This window comes from Pseudophryne corroboree, chromosome 7 (genome assembly GCF_028390025.1).
Source record: "Pseudophryne corroboree isolate aPseCor3 chromosome 7, aPseCor3.hap2, whole genome shotgun sequence".
Taxonomy (NCBI): Eukaryota; Metazoa; Chordata; class Amphibia; order Anura; family Myobatrachidae; genus Pseudophryne; species Pseudophryne corroboree.
In genome coordinates this window covers 302,478,051-302,489,139 of record NC_086450.1, presented here as the reverse complement: position 1 = coordinate 302,489,139, position 11,089 = coordinate 302,478,051, and the positions used below count along the sequence as shown (strand labels likewise).

The 11,089-nt window shown below is 38.6% G+C and overlaps 2 pseudogenes; both read left to right on the top strand.

The window, feature by feature from the left end:
- Positions 1 to 3,451: 3,451 nt before the first annotated feature.
- On the top strand, positions 3,452 to 3,569 carry LOC134947278 (5S ribosomal RNA; annotated as a pseudogene).
- A 148-nt stretch (positions 3,570 to 3,717) lies between these two features.
- On the top strand, positions 3,718 to 3,835 carry LOC134946250 (5S ribosomal RNA; annotated as a pseudogene).
- The last annotated feature ends 7,254 nt before the right edge of the window (positions 3,836 to 11,089 follow it).

The window sequence follows — 11,089 nt, the reverse complement described above, 5'->3', positions numbered from 1 at the left end:
AGGTTGAGTTGGCAAGAGGAGTCTTTTGAGAAGGAGGAAGGGGCCCACTGCACCTGGTATTCTCAGGAGGTTTCCCTTCCTGATACTGACCAGGCCATACCTGCTTAGCTTCCGAGATCGGACAAGATCGGGTAGTATGGCCGTGGGCCTGTTGTTAGAAGTGTAAAGAAGAGATAAGAGGGGAAAACCACTCCTATTATCTGTACTGTACGTAAATCAAAACCATGAATGGTCCGGGAGGGTTTTTCCAGAAACAGGAATATGGAAAGCGTTGGATGAGATTTTTCCTTTAAAAGGGCCCACTGCACCTGGTATTCTCAGGAGGTTCTCCTTCCTAGTACTGACCAGGCCATGCCTGCTTAGCTTTCCCGAGATTGGACAGGATCGGTCGTATTCTGGGTAGTATGGCCGTGGGCCAGTTTAGAGGAAATATGAGTGACAAGAGAGAGTACACTGTTTTCTGTACTAAACACTCAACCAAGGCCGTAGATGGTCTCAAAATGGTATTTCCAGACAAGGGTGTGTCAGGATAATTCTGGCTGTCTGGGATTTGTTATGACATTAGATGGTTTTGATAAAGGTGTAGTGTGGTGGGTTAAGTTTTTGCAGATAATGAGCTCTCATGAAAATGCTAGAAGATGATATGTACTGTGTATGTGTGTATCTTAAATTTTAATTTAAGAGAAATTAATAAATGAAAATCAAAGCTCAAGAGAAGGCTAATAGATGGTTCAATGATAATAAACAATATACTTGCTGGCCCCCTGCAGGGAAACCAGATGAGTAATCATATGTTGGAAGAGAGCTCAAGGCTGGCTCATGGATAATATATAAAGCCTTAAATGAGAGTGAAATTAATCAATACCAACTGTTGAAACCAGAGTTTGGAACTAATTAAAGGATGGTTAAATGATAATTAGCACTATAATGGTTGGTCCCCTAAAGGAAAACCAGATGAGTGATCATATGCTGGTAAGGAGCTCAAGGCTGGCTCACAAATGGTACAATTAACCTTAAAGTAGGAGTGAGAATGATAAATACCAAATACCATATACTCAATAATTAATGCTAATAAGTAGAAAATGCTACCATAAATACACTTATATGTCAAAATCAAGGTAAAATACCTGGATCTAGTAAATAAACCTTAAAGGCATAGGCGGGTGTTAGGACAATATTGTACAAGTTTTTTTCTGCAAGTATGGTGTGATTACTGCAGATAAAACACAGTTCTAAAACAGGGGAGGGTGTAGTGGTACACAGAGGTCTAATATCTGTGACCACTGCCACTAGGTATGCGGTCAGATACTTTACACAATTGGTAATGGAAATAAACACAGATTAAACCCTGGTGATCTAATGAAAATTACCACAGTGCTAATATCAATTACAGCAATACACGGGTATATGATCGGGTATATAGTCAGTGTTTAGGCAGGGGATTAATTCCCATAGTGCCCTATTGGTTGCCGCTGCATACTTGAAACCCTGGTGGTCTAGTGTTAGTTACCACAGCCGCAAGGTAGGCGGCGAACGTTGTCCAAGTCTCCTCTGTTGAAAGTCCCGCTACAGTGATGAGCGTGGCCGCCCGCTTCCGGACAGGGGGCGTGACCGCGATGACGTCACTATGGACGTTCTCCTCGACGTACGTTTCACCTTGATTAGGCTTGGTCACGAGAGCCTCTCTCTACTGCTCTCCTGTGGCCAGTACTTAAGTGCTGAAATGACCAATGAATTTGTCTATTGGATTTGACAGACTGGTGGTTGAGCCTATCAGATCTCCGGTAAAATGATCAATGGAATCCATATTGGAAAAGGGAAACGGGGAGGGAAAGCAGGGAAGGATGGAAAGGAAATGGAATGGAGAAATGTGAAGGTGGTGATTGGAAATATGAATGAAAATAAAAGGAAAGTGATAGGAAAATGAATTAATGAATGGATAATGGGAATGAAGGAATGAAAATAAAAAATAAAAATAATGATTAGAAAATGAAAATGGAGATGAAAAATGAATAAGGTGAAAATTCAATAAATATGAGAATAGAAAGAAATATAATAAATATAAAATAAAATTAATGAAAATAAATATAAATAAAGAAAAAATAAAATAATAGAGAAATGAATTTAATTTAAATGAAAATAAAAATAATAATAAATAAAAATAAAAATAAATATGAGTATAAAAATAATAAAAATAATTGTAATAAAGATAAATAATAAAAATAATAATAAAAATAAATATAAATGAAAATAAAAATAGAAATGAAAATGTGAGTGAAATAAATATAAAAAAAATAAAAAAATATTAATAATGAAAAATAAAAAATGAAAAATGAATAAAAATAAATATAAAATTAAAAATAAAAATACAAAAATGAAAATAATAATAAATAATAATAAAATGAATGTGAACTGAATGAATGATGTAGGTAATGGATAAAGTGAATATAAATGATGAACTATTGGTGAAATATAAAAAAAGAGTGATAATGAATAAGTGTGAATGAAGAGAGAGAAGGGGTATAGGTGAAGGTGTGCAACGAAGAAATGAATGGGAATTTTAATAAATGAATGGTAAAAAGGGGGGGGGAAGGGTTATAGTTTGGGTGTGAGGATTGTTGTACGGAAAAAATGGGGGGACATGTGGGAGGAGTGAAGGATGGAAAGATAGATACTATGAATATGGGTGTGTGGATGGGAGAGTGAGTCAGTATTGCATTTGAGTGTTGTGTGAGAAAAGAGGTATTGTGTGTGAAGGGGAAATGTGTGCAGTGATGTGGTAGGATGAAAAGGAATCTGGAGAGGCATGGAAGAAATGTGGCAAGTGAAGGGAGAGGGTGGGGTTGCAGGCTGGGGAAAGTGGAAAGGAGGGAATGAGCAAAAGTTGATGAATAAAGTATGAATGCATTGAATGTAGTGAATGACTGTGATGAAAAGAAGGGTGGGAGGGTTTGGTGAGAAAAAGAAGAAGAAAAAGAAGGAAAAGAGAAAGGGGGAAGAACGGGAGTGGGTTGTTAGTTAAGAAAGTGATGGAGAGTTATGGAGAGGAAGAGGGGGGAGAAAAAGGAAGAAAAGAAAAGGGGAGAGGGGGACGAAAAAGAAGAAGAGGGGATGGGGAAAGAAAAGAAAAAGGAGAAAATAGAAGAAGGTGAGGATAGAGAGAAGGAGAGGGGAGGGGGTTTGGGTTGGGGTGGGGGTGTGGAGAAGGAAAATTAAAAAGGAGGGGGGATAGGGGATGAACTGGAATGATGGGACAGGAAAGGTGCGAGATGAGTGGATATTGGAATTATGTAGGTAGAAAAATGCTGTCATAACAAATCCCAGACAGCCAGAATCATCCTGACACACCCTTGTCTGGAAATACCATTTTGAGACCATCTACGGCCTTGGTTGAGTGTTTAGTACAGAAAACAGTGTACTCTCTCTTGTCACTCATATTTCCTCTACACTGGCCCACGGCCATACTACCCTGAATACGCCCGATCCTGTCCAATCTCGGAAGCTAAGCAGGCATGGCCTGGTCAGTACTAGGAAGGAGAACCTCCTGAGAATACCAGGTGCAGTGGGCCCTTTTAAAGGAAAAATCTCATCCAACGCTTTCCATATTCCTGTTTCTGGAAAAACCCTCCCGGACCATTCAGGGTTTTGATTTACGTACAGTACAGATAATAGGAGTGGTTTTCCCCTCTTATCTCTTCTTTACACTTCTAACAACAGGCCCACGGCAATACTACCCTGAATGCGCCCGATCTTGTCCGATCTCGGAAGCTAAGCAGGTATGGCCTGGTCAGTATCAGGAATGGAAACCTCCTGAGAATACCAGGTGCAGTGGGCCCCTTCCTCCTTCTCAAAAGACTCCTCTTGCCAACTCAACCTTGCTACCACATCACGCCTCTATTGAAACCTTTATTCCAAGGCATGTACAGTGACTTTTCTGGATACCCTTATTTCATCAGAGTTTTATGGTATCCATTAAATACATTCTTTCTGATATTTTCACCTTCCTTTATTAACTTGTACCTCATTTGCTAAAAAGGTTAAACAAGTTCGCTACTCCAAACATTAGACACGAGTCTCAAAATAATTTCACATTTATTTCTTTTTATTCAAGAAACAATTAAAGGTTAAGTTTTATGTCATTTTATCACATATTCTACCTCATATCATACTAATTATCACAAACGAGTGCTCCCAAACAAGGGTTTTTTGTCTTTCCTCTCCTTTTTAATTACTATTTACTTCTGACCAGATATTTTTAACCATTTGTTATTGCCTCTCCCTATACATTTATTTGCATATTAAAATTACAGTTGAGGATAATTCTAGAATTCACTGATATAAATTCTAGTACTAGAGAAAAGCTTGGAGTCTCTCATGTTTATTCTGAAGACACTAGTCATCTACATTGCTGAGTGTACATTGACGCAGCACTGCAATGAGTTTCTCCTGAACAACATGGAGTACTGCATAGTTTTGCTAGCTGGGCATGGTATGCAGTTAAGTTGCCGGCAGTCGGGATCCCGGCAGTCAGGATACCGACACCGGGATCCCTACCACTGGCAATGTCACCAGCCGGAATCTTGGCTCACAGGGGCTATTCCCACAACACCCATAGAGTGGGAATAGAACCTATGGTGAGCATAGTGAGCCACCAAGTACACAGTGTGGCGAGCGCAGCGAGCTTGCAAGGGGACTCTTTGCACTCACCCTGCTTCCGGCATACTGACGCTCGGTATGCCATTGTATGTATACTGAAGGCTGGCATTCTGATCATCGGTAAATCATTCTGATCCCCTGGAGAAAAGTGAGTTGTCAACAGTATGCCTATGTATGTACTGTAAAGATTCCTAGTGGAAAAAAGTATACATGGACAAACCCTATTTATATCATTTCTTATATTTTTTTTCTCAATTCAGCATCACAATTCTACATCATATGTAAGAAAGTGTTATTTTTAAGATACAGTAAATGAATGTTATAACCAAATTTCTTTTTTCTCAACAATTCAATTCTCCATACTGGTCTGTCTATCTAGGCTCTGAGAAAATGAATAAAACCATTAGCCTCTACACACTGGCTAGTCATTGAGTTTTATTTCATTATAGCTACATTTAGCATTCTGCACTACATAAAATAAGTCATTGCAGTCAATAAAAGTTAACATTTTGTTAGTATGATGAAACAAATGACATTGCATAAAATATTTCACTGAACGGATTTGGAGGAAAAGTTTAGTGATGTTATGAATAAAAACGTCACTGCATAATGTACTGTATTTGAAAACATTGGCACATTTCCACTCAATAGATAAAGCTCTGAAGATAAAATATTATTTTGCTACATGTTTGATTGTGAAATTGTATATGGGGTCACTGATCAGTCAGCTATTAAATAAAATACAGATTCTTCAAAACAACAACAGCAGCATCATGTCTAAGTGCAAAATATCAATACAAGTGAAATTACATTTGCCTTCACTGTTGTTCAACCATATAAATTATCCTGGCTGATTAATCCTAAAGTCATTTGAAACCATTAAACATGTTTTATGAAAGCAAAATCTCATGAGGTAGTAAAATGTGTCTGTCAGTTAGATAAATAAAATAGTCAAATAAATTTGCCTCTGGGTCTGCATACCTTCGAGTTAGAGCTTTAGTAAAACATTCAGGATGCAAAAAGCTCACTGCATAAGATGATAAATGTTTGATAGGTTGCACATTAAAGTAAGGGAAAGTAAAGTTATTTACTTTTAGATTATATCACCAATGGTGTGTGTACAATACTATGGTTTGTTTTCTTACATATGTTGGTTTATTAGTCTTCCACTTAGGGACTAACTATATAAAAGTAATTTAAATAATAAATGATAAATTCTATAATATTGAATTACTGAATGGCACTAATTAGTCTAGTTGAAGGAGTTAATGTATTATTCTATCATGACCAATACAAAAATGAGTAAAGTTGAAGTAACTGGCCTTTATTTAAAAATGTCACCAACAAAATCAAATACAATAAATGAAAACTCATAAAACTTCAAAATCCACTAATTCATTTATTGTTATGAAACTTTGAATCAAGCAAAGCATGGCATCAGTTAAAGACAGAGGATTTTCTTCAATAAAAAAAGGATTTGTATAGTCAGCTAGTACTGTAGGAGTACCATATGATATCTCTGCAGAGATGAAAAATCATGCAATTTTGGATTTGTAGAACATGACGTGCAATTCTAAGTCCACAGAATTGTATTACTGGTAGGTATACTACAGGTATACCTTATTTAGGTTTTAGATTTTATTAAAGATTAAAAAAAATGATCTCTAGCCCACATTCATCATAGATCACTTGTGCAATCCTCTGAGCAGTTTTACGATTATCAGGAAACTGCACAGGTGAAGGACCAGTACTGCGCTGTGCAGAGCGGATCCTGCATGTGGCTTGCATTTTTGCAACAGTCTCTGCCTGCTAAGACTATTGTGAAAACCACTTAAAAGGAGCATCTGCCTGTACATAATAAATAGTCACCTCAGTGAAAATACAAACATGGCCAGCTTCATGGCTATGAGACTTTGGTGGGCGAACTGCCACCAGGGGTGGTGTCGCTGAGCGTATTCACGCTTCTACTGGAGTGACATTTCCAATCCCATCTGCTGGAGGCTGCGACCTGATGATCCCGGCCATGTGGCCTGATATGTTCTCTACCAACATGGCAGGACACACCTAAAAGTCACCCTGTACTAGCAGGCATGCCACCAGTGCAACCACAAAGAGCTTTGGCCTTGTATGTTTTGCTGGACTTTCTTTGGTGAATAAAGTCCATTGCTGGCAGGCTTGATGGTAGCTCTGCCTTATGAGTCTTGCAGGACCTAAAGATTTTGAACCTGTGCCCTAAGGAAAAAGAACAGAGTCTTTGGTGCAGCTCCTTTTTATTGCTCAGTCCAGTGCAGGGATTGGATGGATTTTGAATCCCAGGATGTAATTGTGCCCTGGAAATGCCCAATTTAAGAACTGAAGTATTGACCACACATTTTTGCAGGATTTAAGACCCATATAGACGGGCCGATGCAGGAGAGATGTGTGCTGAGCGAACCGCTCAGCACACATCTCTCCCGCCGCTCAGCACAGCGCGATCTGTGCTGAGCGTGCGGGGGGAGATGGGGGCCGCTCATTTCACCCAGTGGGTGAAGTGAGCGACCCGCTAGATTGGCCTGCATGCAGGCCAATCTATCACCAGCGATAGCGATGCACGGGGCTGCGCATCACTATCGCTGTAGGGGGTACACACGGAGCGATAATGCTCAAATTCTAAGCAATCTAGTCAGAAAAAACGGTCATCAAAAAAAGGTCATCAAAAAGGTGTAAACAGTTTGTAACATTTTTGGACATTAACAGGCTGCTACTTGCTAAATTTGGAATATGAATATAATTCAGTCCACATTTGATAAAGCGTAGTCAACTCATGACAAAAGTGTAACTGTGATAGATCACACCTTTTGGTAAAAAAAACTGAAAAGTAGGTAAACAAAAAGAATAATGGAGACAAGAGTAAGAGTAGAGGATGAATAGGGGGAATGGAAAGAATATGTCTAGGACAATAGAATATACATCTGTCTAAATCTAACAGCTCTTGTGGACCACTTTTTTTTATATAATATAGAATGGGAAGAAGTGGGTTGATTCACCAAGACAGGCCTCGCTAATCTGTTCCTCTCCAGCTGTTGTGAAACTACAGTTCCCAGCATGCTTTAGTAGCTGATCGGTGGGAGGGTATGCCAAAACTTGTAGTTTCACAACAACTGGAAAGCAAAAGGTTGGTAAGCCCTGAACCAAACCACATCACATCTCTTGATGAAGTGCTATTAAGAAGTACATTGAGGACATTGCTTTGAGTAAGTTTCCTTAACTGTTGAAGTGTGTTATTCCTGGTATGTTCACGCCTAAAATTGAAAGACAACTATATATTTAATGTATTTGATCTTTATTAATTTCTGGCATGAGAGCATTTATTAATTTTATTGTACGTATGCATTTTGTAAAATTTTATGTATTAAGATTCTAAAATCTTGCACCGTTGGAAAGCCCTGTGTCTTTGTTTTATTCTAAAAGTTTTAGGGGCTCATTCCGACCCGTTCGCACGCTCAGGTTGTCACAGCGGTGCGAACGGGTCGGGATTGCGCCTGCGTGGGGCTTGCAATGCGCACAGGTGTCGTTGCCCAGCGACAGCCATCGCCGGGCAACGACCAGAAGAAAGTGATCACTAGCACGATCGCAAGAAGCATGAACCCAAAATTAGTGAGACCAGGTGGCGCAACCTTAACACATCAAGAGCTATGTGGTCAAAATGGCTTACACAAATAATGCAGCAGAATAATTCCAGCTCCAAATCGATTAACAATGTACTAAAAAGATAACAAAAAAATGCAACACATAGTGTAATCCGCTTGAATAGAAGTGTGATTTTATTAATCAATGGTCCCACTCACATAGCACAGCTGATAAATTTGCATGTAGTTAGCAGAATCTCATTCTGGTTGGCTCTACTTCATAGACATGTTAACCATATCGTTTCCATATGGAGCTTGAACAGAGAATAATAATAGTGCAATATCGTCTATGTATTTGAAAAATTGATTTAATACAAGACACACTCACAAACAAAGGTTAAAAAACAGCAGGTAGTAAAAGGCATCCAGGAGAATCAGGAAACCACAGCGGACAGTGTAGAGATATAGTCACCCAAAGTCCCGGTTACTAAAGATGTCCCCAAACTGCCAAGTACGTCCTCCGGATCCTCCGTTGATGCCACACAGGTGAGTCCCCCAGGCTTAAGCGCTTTCGGATTGTCTATCCTTCTTCAGAAGCGTGAGGGACAACTGAACTTAGCAGCCTTAAATAGCACACTGATTAATAAAATGGGAACAGCTGTTAGAATCTCTGGCGTCCTCTCGGTCATCACATACACATCACCGGAAGTGATGTTTGCGCTCCACTTCGAAATCCCGGAAGCCGCGTTACCGGAAGTGACGTCTGCATGTCACGACTAGCGTGACATGCGTTCCATTCCCCATTTTCGATAACAACTCACATTAACCAGTCGGCAACATATTTAGAGTCCATATCTCAAAGACAAGAAACTACACATTATGTTCATATAAACAGCAACATATAAATATAAAAATTCAAAAGCATATATAGGATATTTAAAATGTAATAGAGATGTGGTAGATCTTAAGACAAAATTAATTAAAAATTAATTAAATACTCATTGGGCATAAAAGGAAACCCGAAAAAGATTTTATAAGACGTTTAAAAATTTGTTCAAGGTTATATAATTTTAAAATTATAAAAACCACTTCAATTCAAAGTCACCATTGAGGCCTAAAGGTAGTAGAGTTTTTAATTTATAGATCCACTTCATCTCTGTTTTGGATAAAGTGACTTCAGTTTCTTTATTACATGGGGTTGGGTAAATAGTTTGAGTACCCCAAAAGGACTTAAAATGACAAGGTTTACATGCATGTTTGATTTTGAAGTGCTTGGAAACTGTATGAGTTTCTAAACCTTTTTTCACATTATAAATGTGTTCAGATAATCTCATTTTAAGGTTCCTTCCAGCTTTTCCAATATATATTAGACCGCAGTCACACTCCAATGCATAGACAACGTTCCTAGAGTTACACGTAATAAAGTCCTTAATTGGGTATGTTATACCCCCTACTGTAAACTCTTTTATTTCACTTGTACCTTTTGTGCATTTGCATATAGCACAAAGGCCACATCTGTAGAATCCTTGTCTTCTAATGCTACTTCTCTTAGGGGCCTCAATGGAACTCCGTACCAAACTATCTTAAATGGATTTCGATCTCCTATATATAAAACCTGGCTTAGCTGGTAATAATGGACCTAAAACAGGATCTTTTGTCAATACCATCCAATGTTTCCTCATAATGAATTCAATTTCTTTATATTGAGAATTAAAATTGGAGATATTCTCCTTGGATTTCTTACGATTAGTCCCATTTAATAAATCTTCCCGATTTATGGCTTTAGTTTTTTTCCTCAGCTTTTGCTAGTGCCTCCATACTATACCCCTTCTCAACAAATCGATCACATAATTCTCTTGTTTGTGTTTCACAAGTGCTCGGGTCAGTGCAATTACGCTTAACTCTTAAAAATTGACTATACGGTATCCCGTCCAGCCAATGCTCGTGATGCTGACTAGTTCTTTCAATGAAGCTATTCGAGTCCGTGGGTTTACAGTATAATTTAGTATTAAGTGCACCATCTTTTATATAGATACATAAATCGAGATACATAATTTCATCCCGACTAATAATGGTGGTTAATCTAATATTAAATTGATTGCTATTAAGCATTTCTATAAAAGAATCCAACTCCTCTAAGCTTCCGTTCCACACAAACAATAAATCGTCAATGTAGCGACGCCATAGCACCAGGCCCGCCCCAAGCTCGTCTCCATGCCACACTACTTGATCTTCCATGTAGGCCATGAAGAGGTTCGCGTAGCTTGGGGCAAACCTGGTACCCATGGCAGTCCCCACTCGCTGGAGATAGTAATTCCCATTAAAAATGAAACAATTATTTCTTAATATAAATCTAATTCCATCTAAGATGAAGGCCTTCAAATCAGCAGAATAATCAGAGGATTCGAGAAAATAGGATACCGCCTCTATGCCTTTGTCTTCTTCTATAATTGTATATAGTGTAGAAACATCAGAACTCACAAGTAAATAACCGTCCTTCCATTCTAACTCATCTAATAGGGTTAAAAGCTGTCCTGTATCCTTCAAATAGGACTTAGTTTGTTTTACCAAAGGTTGTAAATAGTGGTCAATCACCATTGAGAGGTTGGAGGTAACACTATTCGTCCCGGACACTATTGGCCTGCCTGGTGGACAAACGGGGTCCTTATGGACCTTAGGTAGGCAATAGATGGTGGGGATTGTAGGATGTACAATATTTATAAATTCAAATTCCTCCTTAGTCAGGACACCTTTTGACAATACTTCGGTAGTCCACTTACGTAATGCCTCACGGATTTTTGTAGTGGGATCTGATTTTATTTTTA